Source organism: Lactuca serriola, chromosome 8, assembly GCF_051521515.1.
Source record: "Lactuca serriola cultivar US96UC23 chromosome 8, Lser_US96UC23_V15, whole genome shotgun sequence".
Taxonomy (NCBI): domain Eukaryota; kingdom Viridiplantae; phylum Streptophyta; class Magnoliopsida; order Asterales; family Asteraceae; genus Lactuca; species Lactuca serriola.
The window spans coordinates 196,706,564-196,719,794 of NC_136415.1; positions in this window are offsets into that span (position 1 = coordinate 196,706,564).

The window sequence follows — 13,231 nt, forward strand, 5'->3', positions numbered from 1 at the left end:
CTCTTGTCTATGAAATCCCAAATTGTGTGTCTGCTTCTTGAGTCCCTTTGGTTTTAGTATTGCATTACTGAATTTCCTTAGTTTGTTGTAGAAAGATTAGTTGTTGCTAAATTCTATTTTATTTTAGTTTTTGAAAAAATAGTTTCATTAGTTAAATAAACCAAAACATTTTTATCAACAACTATTTGATTCATCTTCCTTTAAGATATATATATATATATATATATATATATATATATATATATATATATGGGTATGATATTTGGTCTTATGACTATATTACTTTCATAACCTCATATACTTATGAGTACACGTTTTCTTCAACATTGATGCTTATTACACTTGAGTTAGGGGTATAAGATTAGATGTTAGTAACCAAATTCCTTAATTAAATAATGATGAGTATGTTAAATTTAAGTTTATTTTGAAAAAAAATGTTTTAGGTCTAAAATGGAAAAATAAATATAAATATACGGTTATTTATAGAATGGGGTCAATTTACCTGTAGGTAATCGATTCCATGGTTGAAATAACAAAGAATAGTTACAAGTTGGGTATTTTTTTTTTGAAAAAAAGTAAACATTTTAGGTTTAAAACGAAAAATAATCATAATATAAGGTATATTTGGATAGAGAGATTGACTTATCAGGGTAACTACCTTTTCAATTTGTTCACATCTGGGTAATTTTTTTTATACATGTAACGTCCCAAAAATCCGTACCAAAAATTTTCTTTAAATCATTACCAAAGCCATATTCATAAAACATATCATAAGTCATAACATGAATTCAAAGTATCATTTCCCAAAACATATTTTCATTATCAGAGTAAAACATCCCAGGCTGACTAATCAATGGTGTGTGTCATGCAATCACCCCGAGCTCTTCCCTTCGCTACCGGAAGCACCTGAAACGAAAACTGAAAACTGTAAGCACGAAGCTTAGTGAGTTCCCCAACCTACCACATACCCTGCATAATTACATACAACATATACTGGGCCACGCCCGGTATTTCGGGCCTCGCCCGCTACAACGGCCCCGCCGCTCCACGCCCCGCCTGGCTTCGAGCCCCGCTCGGATACAGATCTGTTTCACTTAGGCCTCGCCTGTCACTGGGCCTCGCCCGCTAACATATAATAGCACATAAACATATCACAACTCATAAGCTAAACATATGCTAATGGATCTTGTCCTAAGGCCTCGCCTATCTTGGGCCTCGCCCTTGACCTGCTATTGATGAGTCATGGAACCCCGTCCACGCTCCTACTGATAGTGAGATACGGGCCCAACCCACACTCACTCTTTCCCTAACTTGGGCCTCGCCCCTGCTCTGCTGCTAATGAGATGTGGAACACCGTCCACCCTCTGTTATTGGTGAGATATGGGACCTCGCCCACACTCACCACCTTACCAGGCACATACAAGTATCACACAAGCAACAAGTATACTCTATCATGCAAACCATTCCTTGAGCACCCGCCCTCTATCAATGGACCTTGGTCCTAAATATCATACTGGCATACAGTGTCTAGGGCTAACCCCTAGGTCTTCCTACTCATATCTACATGGGCCGGCATTGTGGCCTTAGACCCATTCACATAAAGGGAAACTCACCTGGTACTGCTGAACTTGCTGGTAATCCCTCTGACCGCTGTCTGACAACTCTCTCTAAACTACTGCTCCACTAGCTCCCCGAGCTACCAATATCAATATAGCACTTAGTCTAATTTTCCTCCGAAAGTCAACTAAGTCCACTCTGGTCAAAGTCAAAGTCCTGGTCAAAGTCAACCTTCCAAATCAACCCTACTTGTCGAGTCTTCCTACTGACTTGCCGAGTTCATACGCTCAAAATCCTTTCATTCGCGACTCGACTTGCCGAGTCAGCCCCTGACTCGCCGAGTCTACCGATTTCTGAGTCCTGTCCTGTCCAACTCACTGAGTCCCTACTCAACTCACTGATCCGAGTCTTAACTCGAAGGGTTTGGGGTTTCGCGACTTGACTCGTTGAGTCCAAGAACAGGCTCGCCGAGTCTACGAAAATCTTCAACAGACTCGCCGAGTTGTTCATCCAACTCGTCGAGTTCATCTCCATCATCATACTACTCGCCGAGTCCACTCGAAGGACTCGCCGAGTCTATTCAGTTCTTCAAATATTTAGAGGCTTTTGAGTCATGCATGGACTCCAAACTGCAGATCCACTCTTCTAAAGCCTATTCCTCACGTAAAGTGGCAAACTTTACGTGTAGCTAAGGAGATCTAGGCTCAAAACACTATAAACTAGGGTTTAAGACAATGAGGCTTTACAATCAACCCATAAACTGATGCTTTATGATTCTCTAGGCCAAGATACACTTCGATCTGAAGTAGCAACTTCAGATCTGGGCTTCTAACTCGAAATGGTTCTTAAACTTGCCCTTAAAGCTCCAAATCTCATGATAAAGGTTGATCTATATGCCAAAGAGTGAAGGTAGCGACTCATTACCTTCAAATGCTCTGAAAAATCCCACAAACTCTGGATCTACTGCCAATCCTTGAATCCCCAATGGTTCCCTTCAACCTTCTTTCTTCAAATCACCCAAAATGGCAAGAAAGCTTGAATGTGCAACAATGGAGGCTTAAGGTTTCGTATTCTAGATAAGAGAGGCTATAAGGAACCCTAAGGGAGAGAATGAGATGCTTAAATAGTGTACAAAGTCCCGGATTTAGGGTTCCCCTCTTCAGACCGGACTCGCCGAGTCCTCTTTGCCGACTTACCGAGTCGGTTACTTAATCGATCCCCTGGATCCCGCTCCGACTCGTCGAGTTCCTCCCTGGACTCGACGAGTTGACCCTTTGACTTAGGGTTTTCTTTCCTTTCTTGGCCTTTCTGATTTTGAGTGTTACAATACACATATAGGTAACTAACTTCTTTGGAAGTGTTCACATATGACCATTATGATCGGTTGTAGTATAGCCGGTTATAATGGTCACATGTGAATATTTTCAACAAGTTTGTTACCTAAATGTGTACAAAGAAAGTTTACCAAAACGTGAACAAAACGAAAATGTAATTATCCTGATAATTCATTTTCCCTTCTTTTTTCTTTTCCCTTCTAATTTTCATTTGGAATAAAATTTAACATAAATGGTAAATATTTTTAAAATCATACCATTTTGGTAATTATCTTTTTAAAACACACTACTTTGGTTTAAAATAAAAAAATAATAAAAAAACACTTTAGAATTGTAGGGAAAAGAATGTATCGTTATTTTATAGAATTTTATTGTTTAAGATATTAAATATAAAAATGAAAATTACTAGAGACTAACAGTAACAGAGATGGTGTCCAATAACATTAAGAAGAACACGGTATCTTTAATAAAGTTTGTTCCATGTACTATAAGAATTAAAATACCAATAATAAAAGTAGCTTTTATTTACATTGATAGTTTTACTCTTGACTTGTATATATATAGAGCTATTTGATAATTATGCTATAAAAATGACTTTCAACGTGTCTTGGCCAATTTAAATGGTCATAAATTATCATAAATATTGTTTTAAGAAAAATTTAAGTGAAAAAAAAGTTACACATACGTGAACAAAATAAAATTTTAATTATCATGATAACTTAATATATATTTTGTAACATGCTGCCTAAACAAAACAAAAATACAGTTATCCTGATAACTTCATATATATTTTGTAACATGCGGTCCTAAAACTAAAAATAACCAAATATCAAAATGTAACATACACGTTCTGAAATTGTGTATTGTTATCATTAAAAGTGAATAAAATTGAGTGTTGAGTTCTAACAGATAGTTTTTACTAGAAATGAAGTAAAACCATGTTTAGAATCACTCATAAAATATTGGAAGTCTTATGAGATTCCAATTAATAGCCAAATAACGAAAATTTAGCGAAAATATAAAATTTGAAATAAGTAAATTTTTATTATTTGATGTTGTAGAGAATCTTGTTAGAAGTGTTTAGGCGAAAACATCGTCGAAATCCGAGTTATAACGAATAAATTATGACCAATCGAAGATCCGCGACAAAACCGGCACGACGCCGAATGACGTAAAAAGTGAGTTTTTGATAAACTACTTTTAGTCTTAGTAATCTAAATGAAATTCGTAGTATTCGTTAAACCGAGAAGTTCGATAAAAAGAACGCCAAAATCTTACTTCGTATGAGGAAGTTATGATTTTTCGAAGTTTCAGCTTAGCAGTAGACATCTAAAAAACTCGAATTTTAGATCGAGTGATTTTTATCCAACACAACCTAAACGAGAATTGAAGGTCTCGTCATTAGTAGTACAACGGTAAAAAGTCTGACGAAAACGGATGTCGGATGAAGAAGTTATGGATTTTTAACGGATTTTCCTGTCCCGGTCTGTTAAAAATAATAATATTAAAATTAAATCAAAATTAGCCAACGAAGTCTAAACGAAAGTTGTAGAGCATAATTTTAGCTACGCGTGCATATAAAGAACGTCAAAAACGGAGTTCCTATGCGAAAGTTATGAATTTCGGAAGATTTTGGCTCAAAATCCGAGAATTTCGGATAAACTCGCATGGATAAGCCTTATCCGGAACCAGCCACGTCACCTCGCATGAACAGTAGCCTCTCTACCCGGATCCGACGCGTTTTTCCTTTCGATTTGTCCGAAGCCGTTGCGCAACCAGCTTCCGACGCGCCTCGCACTCGTGTCACCCTTCCGAGCCTCGCACCTGGTCGCCTCGCATGCGCGACGTCTGGCCTCCGAACCGAGCTCCTGTTGTCACACCCCAAAACCAAGAACGGCGGAAACGTTCTGGGGCGGAGGACGTCATGTATAATATCAACAACAATGTAAAGTAGTAAACAAGCAACAACATCATCCATTGCATTAATAATATAATTATTATACAAATATGTTCTGTCAAATTCTGATAAACACTAAAGCATAAATCAAAATGAAAGATAAGTCTTGAACAAGCTCCATCTTCCTTTCTCCTTGCATCGGTACCTGTCTATGATGACCTGAGGATACAAGTAATTTTGAAAGCGAGTATCAGCTTTGAAGCTGGTGAGATCATAAGTATTTAGTGTCTTAATTTGTATGTAAGAATTTGTAAGTCTATGTATTGTAAGTATTGAAAGTGTATATGAACTGTAAGTGTTTGAAAAACCCTAGAATCCCTATGATTCCTACTAGTATATGAAGGTGTCTTCTACCAAGACCTAACTGTTCTGCATGGTCGTTTCTTGTAAGAGTGTGTAATTTTCCCAAGTGTAACTATTATTAACAAAATATAGTTTGTACATTAATGTTTAAGTGAGGTTATCACTAAAAATATGTAATGGGGAAAATTAATGTAGTACTAAAACGTAGCTCTAAAAGGACTACTACCGTACTAACTACCTTAAACCGAATTTTAGGCTAAGGCATTATGTGATAAATTATACCATACTATCGACTGGTAACAACGACATAAGAATGGTCGTAATAAGGAATGACGTTTGGCACCCGTAGATCTGCAAATCCTACTGTAGCTAGCAGTAAGGTGTAGGATAGTCAATCCAGTATAGATCTATACACAAACTCATACTATAGACTGGTTACATCGACATAAGAATGGTCGAAATTAATGTATGACGTTTGGCACCCGCAGACCTGCAGGTCCCGCTGTAGCTAGCAGCAAGGTGTAGGATAGTCAATCCATTATAGAATCTATACGCAAACTCACGCTCTCCCTTCAAGAGACTATGGCTACAACTCGGGCCATGTCATTTAAGTCATGCTCCGATTTAAATCACAGTAATTAACGTATTCTTGTATATGTAATGTAATGAACTGTTCTAGCTGTAATGTACGTGCTCTCTACCTAGCAAGTATAGTAATGTAATCGTTCTAGTATCGTTGTATATGTTCTCGTCCTAGTATAGTTGTATATGTAATGTACAGTAATGTTCTAGAAAGTATTGACTCATGAATGAACTGACTCATTGTATGATATCACGTTCTAGTAATTGTTCTAGTATCTTCCTAAACTACCCATATGGTAGTTTACTAGTAATCTATCTGGTACGTATGGTCATGGATGTATACCCTTGCTACCCAAGGGCATGGGATGAACTGGAAGAACCTTTTATGACTATATATGTACATATGATATATAATTAATATTTAAACGACCTTCGGACGAGTACCCGATATCCCACCAGACCACATCTCAAGCGCGAAAAGGAAATAGGGTGGATAGCCTTCCTAAGTCTTTTAAACATTTCTTATATAACTATACATATAGAGGCATGCAATTTATAATAATATAAAAGCATAACTAAGTTTTGTAAGACATTTGTAACATAAATATTATTTTAAGAAAAGATCGACTTGATGTCAATCTATAAAGCAATTTGAAGGCATAAGTATGATAAAACAGTTTTGAGTATAAGGAAACATTTGTTTGAAACACAGTTGTAAATAAGTATGAAAGGTAATGTACAGAGTAAGATGTACAGTGTAAGAAGTAGTTTAAAACATATAAAATGTTTATAAAAATCATTTGAAGGAAACCGTTTGGTAAAACGGCTAATGAGTAGCCAAATCTTTTGAATGATGTATATTAATCACATGTGATTGATATAATAACTAGCGTAATTCTACTTATTAGTCGCATGTGATTAATATAATAACTAGCATGATTCTACTTGTATGCCCCCCATAAAACATTTAAAAGTAGTTTAAAACATTAGTTAAGGGGTATGAACTCACCTGCAGTAAGTGACTGGAATTGAACGGACTGTTATCGTACGGAAGGATCGGACAAGTGCTTGGTGTCAAGTGAAGACTTAGACACACACAATGATCCTAATTACATATGAAGACATATGTATATAAATAATTAGAGATTAAATCACTAATTATACAAGTATAAACATTTAAACGCGAGGAAAACACTTTTGGTCAAGTGCTAGGAGGCTAATGGGTTGCAACAAAGGAGTGCAATGCCCCTAATGTGACTTTAAGGTCTAATGACCATAATCATTGGAGTTTACGGCCCAAGGGAGTAAGCTCCTGGCCATAAACTCTCAACCAAGGCCTAAATGGAGCTTAGAATTATCACAACTCTAGTGGGGAATTGTTTCAAGGCTTAAACAAGTTTTTGGGTACCATATTGACTCCTTTGGGGAGTTTACGGCCCATAGACCATATTCCCTTGGAGTTTACGACCGTAAACTCCCTTGGGAGGGTTCTTATGATGTTTTCAAGTCTCAAACATTTCTAGGAACTAAACTAGGCTTTGGTACTTGTCTTTAGAAGAGTTTATGGCACATTTGGCACCATTTTTATGGAGTTTACGGACCTAGAACCTTTTGGGCCGTAAAATCCCTCACTCATGGGGTTCTGAGTGTTTTTACTAGTCCATAACTCATTCAGGTACATGCCCAAATTGTTTCTTGTCTCAAGGAAGGATTTAGGGTGCCCTTTGACCCCTTAATAGGAGTTTACGGCCCAAGAACCACTCTTGGCCATAAAATCTTCAACACTTGTGCTTTTCTTATGTTTTCTAGGTATTAAACCTTTAGGGTATTTGTCTAAAATAGAGTCCAAGCCTTAGGTAGTGTTTCAAAGCAATTTGGCACCTAAAACATGGAGTTTACGGCCTAAGAAGCTCCTTGGCCGTAAACTCCCTCCTAACCATGATTCCTAATTGTTTTGTGGTATAAAGCATGAATTGGAGGCTCCTAGTTCGAGTTCTAAAGCTTTGAGGGTCATTTGAACCCTTAAGGACCTTAAAATGGAGTTTACTCCCCAAGAACGTTCTTGGGCGGTAAACTCCCGGATCTCTTATATTTGACTTACAATCTATGTTAATAGGCATAAAACAAGCATTAAAACACAACTAGAGAAGTGTACTCACGATTTGGGATGAAAACCTGAAGATCCATGAGAGAGAATTTGACTTTTCTCTATTTGGAATTCAACTAATGAACCAATTTGGTTCAGAATTCTATTTATAGTCCTGAGATTTTTGGCAGAAAATATTTCTATTCTTGGAATGAATTCTAATGTCCTAGAGTATTGGAATTTACAGTGTTGCACAAAACCCTAGTGCATCCACTCTCCTAATATCTCCTTAAGTGTAAAATCCTGAAAACTGCCAAACTTATACTCAAAATCTGAGTTTACATTATAACTGATCTACATCTATTGGCTTGATATGGTTTGTTCAGAATAGAAATTTCGGGTTGTCACACCTGCTGCCGCGTAGCCTTCGCAGCTGCTGACTCCTCCAACCTCGGATCCGAACCCTCGCATCCTCACCCTATAAATACAAGGCCTGCGAGCCTTCTCGGGTAATTTTAAGAAATTGCTATTTTTCACCCAATTTGCAATATTTTAACTATTTTGACATCCCCCGAAGCCCCGATGTCAATTTTAACACCCGAAACACGCCCCGAAGTGTCGTGAAGCCCGAAAAATTTATCTTTTCTGTTTTGAAGCTCCCAGTTTTTAGCTAATTCTCCCGGTTTTCAACGAATAAAGCCATATGTGGAGCCGATATGCTGCTCAAATTACTATTTTAACCCCCGATTATTTTAAGGTGAGTTCAATATATAGGAACAATTGTATGTTATGTTTTATATGTGTTATGTGCTTTTCAGTGTTATTATTCCGAGTTATTTTCCCGTGTTATTTTTATTCGCTATTTTTAATAGCAAAGTTATACCTTTGACCATGTGATCAGTGAAATGACTTCGATTCACGGTGGTACTGGTATGTAGCCTATGACCATGTATGTCACACCCCCAAACCGGAACGGCGGAAACATTCGGGGGCAGAAGACTTCATGTAGTACCGTAACAATTGAATACATAGTAAAGAAAGCAACATAACCATCATATATATAATTGAAAGCTTACATTGTTAAAAGGTACATGTTCAAAACCAATTACAATATGATGCCAAAATATGAATTTAAGCTGGCGACGCTGCGTCCCTTCTTCAAAAGCTGTTTGTTACCTGTTATTACTAAATCCCTGGGACATACAAGTAGTTTTGAAAGAGTATATCAACATTTAAGCTGGTGAGTTTCATAAGTATTAAATGACAATATTTGTATGAACTAGAATGAAATGGTTTGTTTTTGTTTGTTTCTTCCTAGAAAATCCCATATTTTCTACTGATATAAATGTAGTCTTCTATCAAGACCAATGTTTGTTTCTAGAAAATTTATGTTTTTCCGTATGTCGGTGGCAGTTTAGAAGTTCCAAAACTGCAACACAATAATGTTTTTCATGCCTAAAGTAGTTAATTTATGTACATGTAAAGTCATCAAGACGTCTGAAAAACCCCGTAAATCAATGTGTTTTTAATACTCCATGTGAGTTTTATAACCATGCTATTGACTGGATTTGCCTATACACAACGTTCTTCAGGCGTTGGAATGTTCTGACGTTTGTCACCCCAAATGGTGTACTGTAGCTAACAGTCAGGGAGCGGGGTTGTCAATCCCGTATAGATCTATACACAAACACCATGCTCCCCCTCCAAGGGATTCTGGTATATAATACAGGACTTGAAATGTGTACTCGAACGTACGTGAAGTTTAATGTCTCACAAAATTTAGTATAAAACATATTTACGTATGAAAATGTTCGTTTGTTCTTGTATATGAATGTATCTCTTCGAAATAGTGTTTCTAGTATGTAAAAGTTCGTGATGTTCTCGTAAAACTATACCTATTATAGTTTTCTAAAAGTGTGTCTCGTTTGTATAGTAAACCCTAGTGAAATGCTCATTTGTTATGATAGTATAACTTTTGTAGTGCCAAAAATGGACACATGTACATACAGTACAAGCAGAGTGTTTGACTTATATATATATATATATATATATATATATATATATATATATATATATATATATATATATATATAACAAAAATTTTCATTTCAAAAGACAAGATGTTATCGTGATATATTTTGCATACGAAAGTTTCCCTATAATAGTTATAAATCACATATGATTCCATTGATAAAAGTGCATAATGAAACTTTATATAACACACGATAATAATCGTGTGTTTTACTTGTATTCCCTCCTTAAAATCATATAAAAGCATTTATAAAACATTTAAAAGTGTGGATTATAGGGGAATGAACTCACTTGAAAGATCGAAAAAGGCGAGATGAAAACCGAGCAGAACTTCGACTCGAGAAAGTGGATTTTTTCGGGATTCTCGGGAATATCGGGAGCACAAACGACCTTCGGGACTTGAGCAAGGAAACCGGGGCTTCAGGATATCACGTGCACGGAAAACGAGGCAAAAACGCAAGAAAGATGAGAGGAATTGGGCTTTTTCTTTGGAACCCTCACATCCCTTTTATAGGGGCTGGGAACCGCCTCGGTATGCTGGGCGTACGCGTGCGTCATGCGTGACCGCATCCTCGACTGCCTCGGAGCTTCGGATGGGACGGGGCATAGCCTCGCATAGGGGCCGACGTGGACGATCCGAGGCCTAGTCCTCGATTACGCTGGTCGTACGAGTGCACGCTGGGTGTAACTCTGATTGGCCTGGTGACTTCTCCTTCGGATCATACCGAATTTTGATTTTAAATTTATATTTTCATTATTTAGTCAACTTCAAAAACTCATATCTTCTTCATACGAGCTCCGTTTTAGATGTTCTTTATATCCACGCGTAGGTGAGACTACGCTCTACAACTTCCGGTTAGACTCTGTCGACAAATTTGAAATTATTTTTATTATTTATTTTTAAAAGTTCGCAGTAAGAAAATTTCGTTAGAAATCCATAACTTCATTATTCGACGTCTGTTTTTGCCAGACTTTTTACCGTTGAAAAACCATTGTCGAGACCTTCGATTCTCATTTAGGCCATTCTAGCCAAAAGTCGCTCGATCTCTGTTTCGAATTTTTAGCTGTCTGTTGCTATGCCGAACTTGGAAAAATCATAACTTCCTTATACGAAGTCAGATTTGGGCGTTCTTTTTACGTACGATCATGGTTTAATGACATCTAACATAGTAGGAAATCAATTAGAGACTTTTGGACATTTTATTTTCGAAGTTAATTTCATTATATCAAAAGTGGTTACAATACTTGACTTTTTAGGTCATTACATAGAGTTGAAATATCGGGTTGTCACATCATCCCCCCGTTAGAGGGAATTTCGTCCCGAAATTTAAAGTAGGAAAGATACTTGGAAATCAGAGAAAAAGATGAGGGTACTTTTGTTTTATCTGATCTTCGTGTTCCCATGTGAATTCAGGTCCTCGCTTGGTGTTTCAACGAACCTTCACGATGGGTATGCGACTTTGTTTCGTTTGTTTAACCTCTCGGTCTATGATTTCTACCGGTTCTTCGACGAACTTGAGGCTCTCGTTGATCTCGATCTCGTCGAGTGGAATAACAAGAGTCTCATCGGACAGACACTTTTTCAAGTTCGAGACGTGGAAGGTTGGATGTATGTTACTAAGTTCACGTGGTAGATTGAGTTTGTAAGCTACAGGGCCGATTTTGGCAAGAATCTCGAAAGGCCCTACGTATCTTGGATTTACCTTTCCACGCTTTCCAAAGCGTATTAAGCCTTTCCACGGTGAGACCTTCAATAGAACGCGGTCTCCTACCTGGAATTCCAAGGGTTTCCTCCTTTTGTCAGCGTAGCTTTTCTGTCGGTCTCTAGAGGCTTTCAACCGTTCACGAATCTGAACGATCTTCTCTGTCGTTTCTCATATGATTTCCGGACCGGTGAGATTGCTTTCAGGAATTCGTCCTTTAGCTAACTGTGTGTCGCCAACTTCAGCCCAGCACAGAGGGGACCTGCACTTACGGCCATAGAGGGTTTCAAATGGAGCAACCTTTATGCTCGTATGATAACTATTGTTGTATGAAAATTCGACAAGGAGTAAATGGATATCCCATGCCTTTCCAAAGTCAATCACACAAGCTCTCAGCATATCTTCCAAAGTTTTTATCGTTCTCTCACTTTGCCCGTCTGTTTGTGGATGGTAGGCTGTACTCATGTCTAGCCTAGTCCCCAGGGAACTTTGTAGTGACTGCCAGAACCTTGAAGTGAATCTACTATCTCTATCGGAGATAATGGATATTGGGAACACCATGCAGTCGCACTATTTCCCTTATGTAAGTCCTTGTAAGCCTTTCCATCTTGTCAGTCTCCTTGATTGGTAGAAAATGCGCGGATTTGGTCAATCTGTCGACGATGACCCGTATGGTATCGAGTCCACCCGTTGTCTTGGGCAACTTGTTTATGAAGTCCATAGTAATCCGTTACCATTTCCATTCTGGTATTTCCAGTTGTTGTAGTAATCATGAAGGTTTCTGATACTCGACCTTAATCTTAGCGCAAGTAAGGCATTTAATTACGAAGGTAGCAATTTCTGCTTTCATGTTAGCCACCAATACAGTTTCTTAAGATCCAGATACATTTTATCTGAACCTAGGTGAATGGAATATCTCGTGTTGTGTGCTTCGGTCATGACCACGTCTCTGAAGCCACCAAGTTTCGGTGTCCAGATACGGTCCATGAGATAATATGCTCTGCCACCCTTGATTTCTAGATTCTTTTCCATTCCTCTCAGGGATTCACCCGTCACATTTTCAGGTTGCAAAGCTTCCAGTTGAGCCTCCTTAATTTGTGTGGATAAGTGGGAATGGATAGTCATAGTCAGAGATTTGACTCTCCAACCAGTGTATTCTTTTCGACTGAGGGCGTCAGCTACTACATTTGCCTTGCCAGGATGATAACGAATTTCGCATTCGTAGTCATTGAGTAGCTCGACCCATCGTCGTTTTCGCATGTTGAGCTCCTTCTGATCGAAAATGTGTTGAAGGCTCTTGTGGTCGGTGAAAATAGTACTCTTTGTTCTGTACAAGTAGTGTCTCCAGATCTTCAGAGCAAATACCACTGCTCCTAACTCAAGATCGTGTGTTGTATAGTTTACTTTGTGTATCTTAAGCTGACGGGAGGCATAGGCAATGACCTTCCCTCTTCGCATAAGAACACAACCAAGTCCTTGATTTGATGCATCGCAATACACTACGAAATCTTCTATCCCTTCGGGGAGGGATAGTATCGGTGCGGTGCACAAGGCCTGTTTCAGTGTTTGGAATGCATTCTCTTGTTTTGCTTCCCAATCAAAGGCCACGCCTTTCTGGGTTAATGTAGTAAGAGGTTTCGCAATGCTAGAGAAGTTCTTTATGAATCTGCGATAGTAG